Here is a 15,801-nt window from a genome sequence, read left to right on the forward strand (position 1 = left end):
AATTTCAGAGAACTTAAGTAACTTGGCCGAGGTTAAGTAAATAGCAGTGTCAGAATTAAGCCCTGAATTCTGCTTTCCTCACTTTTAATATTATGAACTTTCCGTTTTCTCTTCGGTGTTAGGGAGAAGCATTCAGTACAAATCTTCAGGACTCTAAACACTTAAAAAGGTCCTTCCTGAAATGACAACTGACAGTGAATTCTAGGGTCAATCTGAAATGTGATTTTTAGAAAAAGATCCCAGAGAAATTCAATTAACTGGTAGGGACATGCCATCCCTAACTTGGGCCATATCTACCAAATCTATTTTTAAAGACTGACTTTTAGTATGCCAAACATTCTATACCACTGAGCTCTATTACACAGATTTCTAATTGGTTTGTATGACAAGAGATTGTGATTTAACTCTCTCATATATTTGGAAGGAAAGCTTTTCTTCTCTTCCTTTTGTGATTATACTGCAAATCTCACAAAACCAGCCAAGCCTGAAAAATCGAGGAGCTTATTCTTGAACTCCATGGCTCAATAAAGATGCACAACCTAGAGTTATTTCTGAGACCCCTTAAAAATATGTCTTGTGTTGGCTGAAGTTTGACACAGGAGGGCACACAGCAGCATGCCAAAATGATACCGTTTGGATCCTTTATTATAATATATATATTTTTTCTTTTTAAGTCAGACCACACAAAGAATCATTCAGCTAGAGCAAAAACTCTTCAGCAGATTTCAGAACTGCTTAGGAAACTGTCAGAGTGGACCCATCAGTATGAGAGCCACAGTCAGAGCAAATGCCACAGGGTGTGTTCGACCAGCATGATGAACACCTTCCTTTTCCCCAGATGCTCAGATGGCTGCATGGCTCGGGGCTGTGTTTTCTGAAGTTCTAATGCAACCCTCCCAAGGCCCTATGAACCTGTTAACTGGATCAGGTTTTGGTGGGTCCTTTCATGAATAGGCAGAAGCACCGGCTCTGTGAATTGGAGGTGGCTTCCTTGCTTCCAAAGTCATCATGCAGAGTGTCCTGATAGCATGGGAACATCTCAAGTGTAGCCAGTAGAGTAGACGCTTCATTTTTAAGCCCTTGCTAGAAGGCAGAGAAAGGGGAAGTTTCTTCAGTGCTTAGCAGTCTGCTCCTCCCACTGATGAATTTTTAATCACACATTTTCCTCCCTTAAGTTAAAATTGATAAAATCTCTATACATGTGTCATGTTTGACAACTGATAATCATGTTGAAAAATAACAATATTGTTGACTATACAAGGCAATTTCTTCAAATTGAGTAATGATGTGATGTGTGTGGTTAACTGTCTCTACCCAGGAAGTGGTTTCATTTAAAAGTTTTGTGCTCACCCCACCCCCCGCCTTTTTCTTCCCCCAGTACTGAAATTAAGCAGCATCCAACACAGGCCTACTCTTACGACATGTGACTTTACTGTTTTCCGTTTTTGTTGAAAGAGTCATTAGCAGTTAGGAGTTGATGGCAGTTTCAATAACAGGTCATTGCCGAGAAAAGGTAAGTTTTAACTTTATGTTGTACATGAAATTTAAACTTGAACATGTTTGGCAGAGTTTCCTACGTTTTGGTGTGAATGTACAAACATTTCTACAAAATATGATGCTTTTACCTGTGCTTAAAACATGGACTGGTTTCCTTTGGCGTAGAAAAGAATGTTCTTTACATATTTGCAGCTGTCAAATTCCAATGTCTCTTACTAAAATATTATAATAATAAGATGATTTGCTAAGATTTTGTACTAAAATGTTAAAGACAGAATAAGGTATACAGTTTTAGTTTGAAGTGCATTTAAAAATGACTACTAGAAATAATGTGAGACTTTGCACCTTTAACCAACTGTTTTATAAAAATACGTATTGTTCAACATCCAAATAAGGAAAGAGAAAGAGGCATTTTATAACAGTGAGAAACAGCTTGAATTTCAGTGTGAAAGATACTCACTCTAAAGCACTGTATCAATGTTAGCATTAAAAGCCCTTAAAAGGTTAATATGTAGCTAATTAAAAAGCAAAGAGATTTTAAAATGTAAAGGAATACTGTCTATCATGACACTTGAAAATTTTTTTTCTAAATTTCATTTAAGATATAGGGTGAAATGAGGGTAAGTTTCTAATTCATAAGCAAAATTTTACATTTAGAAAAGAAGTCACAGCTGATTTCATTAAAGGTTACTCTGAGAAGAGAGGCAAATTAGAGGTATACTTTTGTTATTTATGTAATTATATAATTTTCCTTCTTTGAAATATTCCAAAATAATAAACCTTACAAATGAAAAGGATTTGTTAGTCATAAACAGGCGTAATTTCCTTTTATATTGACTTCTTGCTTTACAGAATGTCTTTGTGTGCTGTAACATGTGTGCAGAAAACATCAAAATATTGCTAATCTCAGAGACAAATACCTAAAATAAATCTGACTGTAGATTCTTGAAAGAATTTTAATAAAAGCCCAAGATATGATCCATTCTTCCCTAATATTATTTTTATTGTGCTGTTGGATGGGATAAGTGATGGCCCCCACAACACCTATTTTTTTGTGTTATTAAAGAATGGTTACAGGGTTGATAAGTGGCAACAATTTTCTTTTCTTTTATTATCTTCTATTGAAAAACACACATAAATGTTTTTTGACATGGTCAATTTAGTAGGAAATTATTAGGCATACTAGTACACTCCATTTCAAGACCTCTTCAATTGTCAATACTGAAGCTATCTACTTGTTGACTATTAAAATGATCACAGAAAAATAGAGATTAGAACTTGGTGTTCAATACACTTTTTATTGTTAGAGTGTAAGAAGACCTTGGTAATATGTATTTGCTTTGATATTCTGATTAGATTTTCAATTTGTTGCATTTCCTCACAATGGAAAGCATTATTTAAATCTGTCTTCAATATTGTGGTTCTGAACCTCTGCATCTATAGAAGCTGTATAATTCAGATAATTTTGGTTGATATGTTATTACTTTATTTCATTTTATTATAAAAGAATATCAAATGAATAAACACATGCAATACTTACATGTTAGCAAGAATGAATATGCAGATAAACATCTGGAATTGGAGAAAAGTCCATGAAAATTTTTTAAACTGTTTAATGCTTTTAAGAAACAAATTCACTGTAAAAATGAGTAGTTTCTTGCAGAAACTGTTAAGTTAAAATACACATATTTTATGGAATATGTGTAAAATTAAGAATGAATTGAAGTGAACTTGATGAAACTGTTAAATTAAAATACACATATTTTATGGAATATGTGTAAAATTAAGAATGAATTGAAGTGAACTTGATGTGAATTTAGAAATATCAATGAGTAAAGATGATAGGTAAATTAAAATACCTTCAGAATTGTTTGTAAAATGCAGTAATGTACAGACCAAATTTTAAGACAGTTAATTGCAAATAAGTTACTATAGAATTCTATTACTTTATGTGTTTTAAGTGGATGAGTCAGAAACAAGTTTTGATGAAATGAAAAGAATACACAATATTTTATTTGGAAAGTCATATTAAAGCTGATTTGCTCAGAGAATGTCGTCCTTTTCCACTTGGGGCCAGCATTCAGCAAGATTCAGAAAAGAGAAAATCTTTCCTTGATATTCCTCCTGTTGCTCCTTTTTAATACTTTCTTCTGGAACAGCCTGCTCTGCTCCTAATTTAGAGTCTCATAACCTTAGTACCTAGAAAGATAGACCCTTCCATTCAATGGCTCCTTCCAATCACTTGAACTTTTAAAATGTACTCATCCCATTTTCCAGCACTTAGGAATCTAATAAAAATAATCCACACTTACAGGAGAAGGCCACAGAGCTTTGACTTCCTAGCCAGGCCTCCCTTTCTCCTCCCAGTGGAATTTCAATATGTTCTTTCAGCAGACAGGGCCCAAAGGATTAGCTAAATGTTGGATCTCAAGTGAGGATACTGATGCCATGGTAAATGGTTGCGGGAAGACTTTAGAGGGAGAGTGTTTTGTTAACCATTGGTCCTGCCTGTGATGTTTAAACACAGAATTTCTGAAAGTGTCTCATATGAAGGATCTATCCCAGTGATGTATCCATTTCTTTAAGATATTCCTGAATAAAGAAACACCTTTCTTGCAGCAGGTAAAAAAAATAATTGTACTACATTTTCAGGCAATTTTGATATTCCCATACACTTAGAAATTATTTAACATAATTAGTTTTTAATAGCTGTATTTTTAAAAGTTATTGAACACTCTGCATTTAATTCTTTGGATACCAAAAGCATATTTTTTACACTGTACAATAAATGCTACATAATTAGACTTTAAAATGCCCTTGTAAGTATTCTAAATTTCAGCGTAGAGTGGGCAAAACTTCTTTGTTTGCAAATGATAGAAAATGAGTTCAAATTAGCCTAGGCAAAATAGATATTCTTTTATGCGTGAAAAGTCTAAGGACAACAAAGTCAGGAATGGCTGGATCCAGGAGCTCACACAGGATTATCAGGAGTAGGTCTCGTTTTTTTTCATTCCTCTGCTCTTCTTTTCACTGTGCTGTAAGCAGTCTCTAGTGGAAGCTCTCACAAAATTGTCAAGCTACTACTGATCCTTTCAACAAACTGTGGGGAAAGAATGCCTTTCCCCAATCACCACAGCAAAGTGTCAGATTTAGATCTGATAGGACTAAATTGGATCACATGACCATAGCTGAACAATTACTGAACGTGGGTGCAGACAGCCTGCATGACCATGCCTAGCTCACAGGCCCACTCCTGCACTGGGGTGCAGCATTTGGACTCTCTGCTGAGAACAGGAGTCTCCTGATGTGGAAATTAAAATGCTTTCCCCAGAAGAAAGGACAAAAGCCTCAGAATTCTACTACAAAGTCACATATGGTCCCATTTTAAATGATCATTATTTCCCAACTTCTTCAAATTCCATAATTGTATAAAAATATAGTTTTAATTTAAAGGCGGATCTCATTGAAACATGAGTTTTAATTAAACTAAATTTAAAAATATTTTTCAACAGCTACTGTATGTTTGACAACTCCTCACAACATTTGCCTTCTAAAAGCTTGTAATCTGGAGTGACTATTATTTTAATAATTATGATGCAAATAAAATTTGTCAAGTACCATAAGAAGATACAGAGAATGCTCTATTAGGGTTCAGAAATTCATGCAGCATTTTTGCATTCCTGTTATTTGCCGGGCCATAAACTAGAGAATTTTGTAGGTGTTATATCATCTGATCACATAGTTTCAGGAAGTTCTGGACAGTTTTGGAGGAAATTTTTGTGTAGTTTTCAGGGAAATCTAGCACTGGGAAGATGAGAAACATTGCAAAGGACAGGAAGGAAATGTGTCAAGGCACAAAAACATTGAGTGTCAGAGAATTCCAAGGCAGTGTGAGTTCTCCAGTTTTGTTAGACGGAAGTATAGTAATAGGAGGTAAGGCCAGAAAGATAGTGTGAGATCATAAATAGAGTGGACCTGGATATAAGTAACGACAGGGTTCTTGAGCAGGGGAAATACATAATTGGATGTCCACACTTTTACATCTTCATGGGTTGTCTATCCAGGGTCAGGATTTATTTGTTTCTTCCATTTATCTCACTGTGAAGTGACATTCTCTTTGCAGAAGAGTTTGAGGTCAGTGGAGATATTTCTGTAAGGACAGGCACTGACTTATCTCTTCAGGTGCCTGAGGTTCTTATTCAGGTTATGGTTATAACCATCTATTTCTTTCATTTGATGAAGGCCTTTTGTTTTGTTTGCTTTTAATCCTAGAATAGATGATATAGCGAGATGGTTCAAAATCAACAAAAAACCTAAATACAATGTTTTTAGATAAATTATTTCTTATATTTTTATTTCTATCTATCCTATTTATCCCCATCTTAATCCAACATAGCCACTTTTCGTATGTTTTATATATTTTATACTTCACAGTTTACGCAAAAACCATATATATATATATATGCACATCTATGTGTGTATGTATATAGCATAACTGCATGCACCTCTCCACTTTGCTTTTTTTCTTTTAGAAATATAGATTAGATATATTTTATAATAAAACTAAGAAACTAATTCTCTTTTTTACAGCTATATAATATTCCACTGTATGGAAATATCATACTTAATTTAACCAGCCTCCTGTAAAAAGAGTGATGGATGTTTTCAAGTTTTTCTAATTCAATGAATGTCAGTGTAATTGTTTCTATTTGAAAATCTATCTATCTATCTATCTATCTATCTATCTATCTATCTATCTATCTAATCTATCTATAACAAATTTCCAAAAATAACATTTATGAGACAAAGGATAAAATAATTTTGATAGTTGTTGCCAAACTGTCCTTCATGTTATTGGTAACTTTTTGAACTTCCACCAGCACTTAATGAGAGTGCGTACAGAAGCTCCATTGCTTTTTCACGGGATTGCGTTGCTGAGCTTTTCAGGTTTTGCCAGTCTCTAACAACTATATCTCAACACGGTGTTATTGGTATTTCTGCTATTATGGTTAAAATTGGTTTTGTTTTTAAAAGATTAAAGGTCGATTTGCTTTCCTTATAAGAAAATGTATTCTTTCTCAGCTGTATAACTAAAGACAAAAACATTAGTGACTTTAGTGACACTCAAGCCTTGGAGTGAGATGTCAAAGGAAGCAAAGAACTAGAGATAGCATATATAAATTCTGTATTCCTTTTCTTTTCTTTTTTTGAGACCGAGTCTCTCTCTGTCGCCCAGGAGTGTACTGGTGCACTGGTGCGATCTCTGGTGTGCACTGGTGTGATCTCCACTCACTGCAAGCTCCCCCTCCCGGGTTCACGGCATTCTCCTGCCTCAGCCTCCTGAGTAGCTGGGACTACAGGTGCCCGCCACCACGCCCGGCTATTTTTTTTTTTTTTTTTTTTTTTTTGGTATTTTGAGTATAGACGGAGTGTCACCGTGTTAGCCAGGATGGTCTTGATCTCCTGACCTTGTGATCCGCCCACCTCGGCCTCCCAAAGTGCTGGGATTACAGGCGTGAGCCCCTGCGCCCAGCTTAAATGCTGTATTCCTTTTCTAAAGCTTGAAATAGACAGTAGCTTAAAAGGGTGATAAAGTATGAACGTTCAAGTGAAGGAGGAGAAAAGGAATGAAAATAAAGAAACCCAACAAGGTCTCAGAGGAGACTAAGACAGATGGGTATAATTGCTAGCTCAAGTAGATAAATTAACCTTAAACAGAAGAGAGAGCACTTTAATGAGCGTGAATGTAGATTAATTGAATATAAATAAGATCCAGTGAGGAGAGGAATTTGAGGGAATTCATAGTTTCTATCTTTGCTTAAATGGTAGGAAAGTTCATCTGATGAAAGTATTTTCTACGTGTCAAAAACTGGACGGAATATCTTATTTTAGAACTTGTCCCTGTTAGTAACACACAATACGATTGTGGATTTTGCAACTTATTTTTTCTCTTTCGCTGGTTATTAGTCCAATTCAATTCAACTCCATAAATAATTTTGAACTCTAAGTATACTATGTTGTCCTAAGAATTGCTGGAGACAAAAATAATTAGATATGCTACTTAGCCAATGAAAACAGTTCAGTAGGTAAGAGGTAGACAAAGATAAGGATCTAAATATCAATTATACATATAAGTCCAGTGTCATAGAAATATTATAAAATATACCATTGACAGAATCCCAAAGGTCTCCATTTTGCCAAATCTAATAGCCATTTATGTATCTTTATATTATTCACTGTCTGAGCTGCATTTGATGCTATCGAACACTCCTTCCCTCTTGAAACCCTCTTTTCATTTGACTTCTGAGAAATGTTTTTCTTCCAGTTTTCCTCCAAACTACCTGAATGCTCTTTCTGTGTCCTTTGCTAACACTACCTCATCATCCAGCTCTCTAAATGTTGGAATGTCCTGAGATCAGTCTTTGGATTTCGACTTGTCTTCTAGGTTTATTCCTTTGTGATTTTATTTAGTTTCATGACCTTAAGTGTTATTGATATACTAATTAGATTTCAAGACCAAACCTTTTCTCTTAGCAATAAAACTGTAAATACAATTGCCCATTCATCATCTTCACTTGAATGTCTCATAGAGACATCAAAATGAGTATACAGTACTCAAAGCAAATCTCCTAATTACTGCCCACCTGTCCCCAACCCAACTTGCTTCTTTACTTTTTGTCTCCACCTTAGTTAATGACACTATATTCATCTCTCTTTTCAGGACAAGAGTCTAAGAATTACCCCTGATTCTACTCTTTCCCTACTACTTCCTACCCAAAGTTTCATCTAATTTATCAGCAATAAATAGAGCCTGTAAAATATAAATTTAGTTTTCATTATACTGTTCACATGACTTTTCTCCATAATGGTCCTTAAGGTGTTATACCTTTTTTTTTTTTTTCAGGCTAATAGTTCTTTTATTTTTGATATTTTTGGTTGCTGATAGAATGACTTTTCTCAAAAAATCTTGCTAAGTGAATACAGCACAACGTGACACTTGGATGAACATCAAACTTTAGACAAAAGCACACACACCAATTTACTCTCTGGTTTCAAGTTAGAGAGAATATCAAGAAGCATATGAAACAATGTTGGTTTGTATATGTATGAATTAATTCAAGAAGGTTGAAGAGGTGGCAACATTTACAACCTTTTAGTCAGGCTTTATATTTGGGCCCCCCAGGTGACTCCTGTGCTGTAATATATTATTAAGTATTCTTTGAGGGCACAAAAACCATAAGTCTCGCAATCCTTAAAAATATTAGTGAAGAAAAAGATATGGAAAAAGGAAATGTAATAAATAAAAACTTCTTTTATATTACATTTTATTTTCAATTTGTTTTCTTTCAAATTGTTGCTGTGATGTACTTGAACCCTTTTTTGTGGTTCTTTTGATACATTTGTATACTTAGAAGTGATTATTGGAAATCTTAGGCTGTTATTGAATAGCTTTGTATTTCATGGAAATGAATTAGACATTAAGCAAGAGGTATAGGTACATCAGAATATCCTGAATTCAATCACTTCTTTCTACTTCCATTGTTGTTACTGCAGAATTCTCCTGACTCTCCTCCCTGCTTCTGTCTTCCCCACAATAGTCATTGACCAAGGATAGACAGAGTGGCCTTTTTAAGACTTCAACCATGCAAACTCTTCTACTATAATATTCCAAATTATTTTCTATTATACTTCAAATTAAATTCAATCTCCTCCAAGGCCCTCTTTATCTCATTACTCTGCTTTTGTTTTCCTTTATATTAGTTTGGATATGGTATTTATTATTTATTTTTCAGCGTTTAGTAGCTATTTTCACCTTAGAATGGTCCATGAGAGTATTGACCTTGCCTGTCTTTTTACTGCTAAATACCTAGAACCTAGAACAAAGGGTAGGCATATGAAAACATCAATAAATATTTGTTTAGTCAAAGGATGCATGCCCTAAAGATTGACTTTGGGCTATAGAATCAAGGAAGACCATCTGGAGATGTGTAACTTTTCCTGGTCTAAAAAATAGGGTAATTTGGGAGAAGAGAAGCTAGAAATATATTTCAAATAAATGACACTATATGTACTATATATATGGTATAGTTTTAGTAAGTTGGCAGTGATGAAAGTTTGGGTTAGAATTCTGTATCCATTATATGCTTCTGAAAAATGAAACAAATAACCCACCAGCTGAAAACATATTGCCATAAACTGATGAGAAACAGCAACTACCTCTAAGTATTTAAATTTTAAGCAATTTTACTAAACTGTGGTATTAAAATTGACTAATTTTATGTTCACTTTAAATCCATTTCCTAAAAGAGTCAAAACAGGACATCTTTTTAAAAGAGCTATGGAAGGTAGAATGCTCAGGAAATTGGGTGCTGAGTCAAGGGAAACTTCTGTTTCTGTTCATTTATCTTTCTGCTTTAGTTAATTTCATGTTAGAATTTTAAAGACTAAAAACTGAGCAATGGAACCCAAATTCAGCTCTCTGCTAAATGCACTGGGGAAATCAAGTAATCTGAGCTTCTGTATAATATCACCTATTCATACTTTGATGGTTCTCCTAAAGTAGAACATTAAAGGAAAAAATATATGGTGATTACCTCAGTGGTGTCTCAAGCACTGTGGTAAGTACTATAGTGTTACCAAAACAAGACAATATTACCTTATTCTCAAGATGTTTACAGTTGCTTGAGAAATTCATCATTATAAATTATTAGAGTGAGATTCTTAATAATTATCATCATAGCTATGACTTATTCTGTGTAGACTATGGGACAAGGATTTTACATACCTAATTGTGTTTGGTAACCACAAAAATCATGTAAAGGGGTTTGTATCCCCATTTTAAAGATAAGGAAGCTAAGGTTAAGAGATTAAATACACAAATTTACAAAGCTATTTGGTAGGCTGGGTTATGATTTGTAGATAGATCTGCGTAATGCAAAGTCCATGTTATTTTCAGTATGCCATGCTGTAATTTTGAATCCTGTTAAGTGTTAGCAGTTAAGCATTGCTGAACTTTATTCATGAGGCCCTAGAGTCTAAAAGGCTCTAAAAGAATCCTACTTTGTTTGAGGTCTAGAACAATGCCGTCTGTAGGAAACCTGTTGTTTCTTCTCTGCATATATTGGCTATGCAGAGGCGCTGTAAAACAGGTGAGGAAGAAAACGTTCTTTTGCCTTGGTTTTTGCCATACTGCAGGTGTCTTTCCTATTTCTCTTCTTCTGGTCTTCTCTGGATTCTATGTCTCCTCCTGACCCTTAATTCTCAAAAATTCCTTCTTAGATCCACCTATCCAATATGGTAGCAACTAGCCACAGGGGACTATTGAGCACTTGAAGAAGGGCTAGTATAAATTAAGTGTAAAATAAACACCAGATTTTGAAGATATCGTACAAATAAAGAAAATGTAAAATATTTAATTAATATTTTGGATTTTAATCATGCTCAATTGATTACATATCCAATTGATTACATTTTGAAGTATTGGGCTAAATAAAATTATTAAAATTAATTTCATCTACCTCATTTAACTTTTCCAATGTGGCTACAGGAAATTTTTAAACTACATGTGTGGCTTATATTATATTTCTAATGGATGCCACGGCTGTAAACCATCTTGTTTTTGGCCTCTCTTTTGACATTCTTATTATTTCAATTTCATCCCTGAAATATGGTCCTTAAATTTCTATCTTTAGCCTTGGTGTCTCGTTCAAAATTTTCCCTTATTTCTAATTGTCACTTGATACTTCCTCTGTGATGTCCCATCAGCAGGTTAAACTGATTATGTCCCATATTAACTCCATAGCCTCTCCCAAGGGTTATTCTCACCTTCCTTCCAATTTTGATTACATCTCTACGCCTGAAGTCATATTTATTATTAAGTGACATGATATTCATATCATGTATTCCATACCACTTATTCCATACATCCAATCAATTGCCATATTCAAACAGCATTTATTCCTTTCTTTCCATTTGCACATATTGTCATGGTCACTAATTGGTCATCTATTGAGTCTTATCTAGATTATGGCAAAAGAGTCTCATGCTTTTATATTGCTATTTCTCTTGCCTCTTTATTTTGCTTCTTATGAATGTCTTTTAAGGCTTTATGGTGATAGCTGGGTTCGAGTAATACAAGTAAGAATGTCTATCATCTATTTGTATTCTATTTACAGTTTTAAAAGTCATTTTGCATACGTTATTTTACTTGATAATTCTAGAAAGTCAATGAGAAAGTGGGAGCTTTTAGTAGACTTCATAGAAAAAGGCAATGAAGCATGGGGAAATTGAATTGTGGGAGGACACAGAAGGGTTAGAACACATTTCAGGTATAACCATTAAAACATTACTTTTTCTCAAATTCTAGCCCGGAACTGTTTTCTTTCTTACAGAGATAGAATAGGTATTAAAAGCACAAGCTGGGAAGTCAGAAAAAATAAAATTCAACTCTGAGCCCTACCACTTGCTAGATACTATATATTATTTTGGGCAAGTTACTTAATCTTTCTGAGTCTGAGTTGGCTCATCTGTAAAATGGTGAGATTCCTCCCAAAGAAAAAAAATGAAATGATGTGTTTAAAAATGTTTACCCTGCATGAGGCAAATAGCAAATCACTTTACAAAGGTTAAATGTGGTGGTAAGAGTAGAATTAGGAATTGTTTTAGCAGGTCTTGAATCAAAGAGTGACTTTTTTTTTCTTCACTATGATGTAAAAATCATGCTAGGATAATTTTGGTTTATTTCGATTCTAAATATTATGATAAAATTATGAAACTCATCAAAAGCAATTTCTTGCTATTAGTTTCATTTTCTCAATACAGCTGTGTGGGGGAGTATAGCATAGCTGTGTGGGCAAAGGGAAGAAGAGATAACTCTTTTCTTGTTTGTTTACCAATTTTTGGTTGATATGGAAATTTTCCTTCAAGCCGCTCAAGACGTGCCCTCACCAAAAATACCCTTTAATTATGAAGTATCAACATTTATCACGTAAAACAATTCAAAAACAGGTAGGTCGTTGACTCCTAGGCCTGAAATGAAAATGAAGCAAAGAAAAACGGTGGACACGAGGAGAGAAAAGAAAGTAGAATTCTCTTGGTGCACTTTTATTTTAAATCTAATTTTTTTCATGGAGTGGTAAGGCGATAAGGTAGATGATCCACAAGACAGATCTACTAGGGTCCTAGAAAAACGAATCTGAGAAGGAAACATATAAAAGGAAACTAGGAAGTCCAGAGTGTAGGTTGCTAACCCAGTTAAGAAGTCTTTCGTCTTTTTTCTTTCTTTCTTTCTTTCTTTTGTTTCACTTTCCTTTGGGGAAACCAACTCAGGATTCCATATATGTAGATTGAGTGAATATCCCAACTCAGTCCTAATTTTGAAAGCAATTTTGAAGTGCATCTACCCTGAGAGCAAGAGTGACAGAGGGGAATCCATGTGCCGACAAATGCTGGGGAGATAAGCAGCTGTGGTGCTGTCCACAAAGAGCCTGCTGTATCTGTATCCTATGGCCAGCTGGCACTGAGCTTTAGGTTTAAAGTCTGGCATTAGCAAAGGGGATTAGCAAGTGGGCAGTAGGTTCAGGGTGGGAAACCAGCTTGACAAAAAATCTGGAGACCAGTCAGCATGGCAGATGTGCAGAGTGTACACATTCTGGGGCAGAGGTGGGGGAAGGTGAAATGCAGTGATCTGACTTCTCCTGACCATGATGAGCTGTATCATGCATACTTCTGGCAGCTTTAGATGTGGAGAGGTAAGCAGGAAACACAGGAATCCAACAACACTTGGGACTTGGAGTCACAGCCATTCTAATCATGGTGGCAAACTTGAACATACTGGAAATGCTTATGGCCTGTGGGAGTTCAAGGCAGGGAATTTCAGACAGTGCTGGATGAATATACCAATTTCAGTCCTAATTCTGAAAGCAATTGGTATTAGGGCATTGAATTAATGAGAGCAAGGCATGGGACCAAATGTCTACAATGTCCTAAGTACAATTCAGAGCAACAACACTGACAAATATGGTGTCTGACTTTAAGGAGCCCACAGTCAATTTAGGCAGAAGAGACACACAGCTCAAATAGAGAACAGAAACCAAATATAAAGCAGGATGTAATTATCTGCCTAAATAGAATAGAAACAGTAAAGAAGGCAGAGAAAAGAGAGGGAGGAAAAGGGGAACTTGCTTAGCAAGAACAAAGAGCACAGCACAATACCCTACTTGTTGTAACTAATGTCATGTTGAGAAAATTGTAAGAATAAATGAAGTAATGCTAATGTTTGACGATCCTCTTTCTAAAGCTGTAGTACAACTGCGAATGCAAATGCAGTCTCCTGGTTCTGCTCTTCATTTGCAATATTACCAGCTTAGATTTAAAAATAATGAAATACTGAAAATAATATTGACTTAATATGCAGGGCGATCACCATTCAACCCATACATCAGAGGAGCAATGTTCCTAGGGGTGATTGACACTACGAGCCACAGTCAGGAATGTCTCCAGGCCAGTCGGGATATCTATACAAGATAAGTGGGTAACAGAGGACCTGTAGAGAAGCGGATGTCTATGTGATGCCTTGTCTGAAGGATGTAGAAGCTGTCCACCGAGGGCTGTCTCTTACCATACATACCTGGATCAGTTTGCCACATTTTATGAATTTTCAAGAGAAGACATATAGACATCCTTTTCTGTTTTTTTAAAAGTAACAACCCTCATTTTTCAATTGGAAATTGATTCAAAACATTCCAAAACATTGTTCAGGCCCAACAACATATGTCTGTGGGTTGAATTTGGTTGGCAGTCTGCCGATTTTCCACCTCTTCTTGAATTTATAGCTGCTCCTAAAAAAGCAGGAGCAGAGGGTAATGATTAGAGAGAACTAGATTCCTTCAAATAACTTCTGTATATGCAATAAATCCTAATAAATGTTTAGAGACTGACTAGAGCATTAGATTATTCTGTGAAAAAAAAAATCCATTTATGTATAGCTTCTTCATAGCTTCTTCATTGCTTCTTCATTTAGGTCCTTGTTGTGTCTGTCTAGCTTGCATGACTGGGCTCATTTTCCTAACTTGAAAGAACAAACTTTCTTCTGCTGCCAACCCTCCCCAAAGCATTAAAAAAAAAAATCATTAAAAGATGTCTCTAAAAGTTTAACTTGACTAAGTAATAGCAAATACATTTATCTTTGCATCGACTGTTATTTTTGAATGACATGATACAGGGTGTGGATCAGAATGTGTGGATGTACTGTTGTAAGGGAGATGAAAGAGAGGTTTGCATACCTTGTGTTGTGATAATAACAGTGGCAACCATTTAAATACACATACATGTGTGCATGCTGTCACACACACACACACAAACACACACAAGAAACCCATTAGTGAGTGCACAAGATGGGGAAATGTAGCTGGGGCTTAGTTGCATAACCCATTTCATCACACGTTTTCTCCTTTAATAGATTAGATTCTCTGTCTCAGACGTGGTTATAACAAACGATATAAGTAAATAAAACAAGATGGAGAGGAAAAATGTTCAATAATTTTTAAATTAAATGGATAATTCTCTCAACCATTTAATACTCTAAATATTTATGCATTTTTTTACTTTAATGTGTCCAAGCAAAAATCCCTGTATTTCACTTTGTGAAGCACCTAAATTTAGACAGAAATTTGGCTACAGTAATTCAAATTACAGTAGCACCCAATTAACTGGAACCTATTAGTTATATCACATATGTAACCATCTCCTCCTCTGCCTCTCACCTTGTGGAGAGAGGCCTGGCAACTATACTTGGAGGAAGGAAAAACAAATTAAACTTGTTTAAGTGGAATATCTAGCCCCTCAAATAACTCCTAGATTAAGGTTCTTGAAAAGACAGTTGAAGCACTTCAAGAGACCAAAGGCATGAAGAGAACCTTCAATTATTCATCCTAGAAAGAAGAGGATACATTTTAAGGTTTACAATGAACATGGTATATTGTATCTCTTATCATCAAAGACAAGGATTGAAAACCTCAGTAAAAATTTTCAATTTAAGTAATGTGAACTGTCAAATATTTTTTCACTATTTTGATCATCTTGGCTTCTTGAAAGGAAGCCTGAGGATATAGTATTTTGTGGAATATTTTTTTTTTTCTCCACCAAACTTCCTTTGGTCTTTATCAAGGAGAACTACTTTCTTTCTTTCTTTTTTTTTCCTCCCTCAGACAATTACTTGAACCACCTCAGGGCTAAATCATCCACCTCTGGAAAAAGAAATAGAAAGCCATCAAGAGACTGGAACCAACTGCACAGTAATAAGAG

At 35.1% G+C, this 15,801-nt stretch overlaps 1 protein-coding gene across 1 annotated transcript in view; it reads left to right on the forward strand.

Annotated features, from left to right (window-relative positions):
- Positions 1-1,371: 1,371 nt before the first annotated feature.
- Positions 1,372-15,801, forward strand: part of ARHGAP15 (Rho GTPase activating protein 15) — a 630,382-nt gene continuing 615,952 nt past the window's right edge. Inside the window, exon 1 of the mRNA XM_025405285.1 lies at positions 1,372-1,513. The gene's annotated coding sequence lies outside the window, so the exon portion shown is untranslated. The remainder of the gene's footprint in view (positions 1,514-15,801) is intronic.

This window comes from Theropithecus gelada, chromosome 12, assembly GCF_003255815.1.
Source record: "Theropithecus gelada isolate Dixy chromosome 12, Tgel_1.0, whole genome shotgun sequence".
NCBI lineage: Eukaryota > Metazoa > Chordata > Mammalia > Primates > Cercopithecidae > Theropithecus > Theropithecus gelada.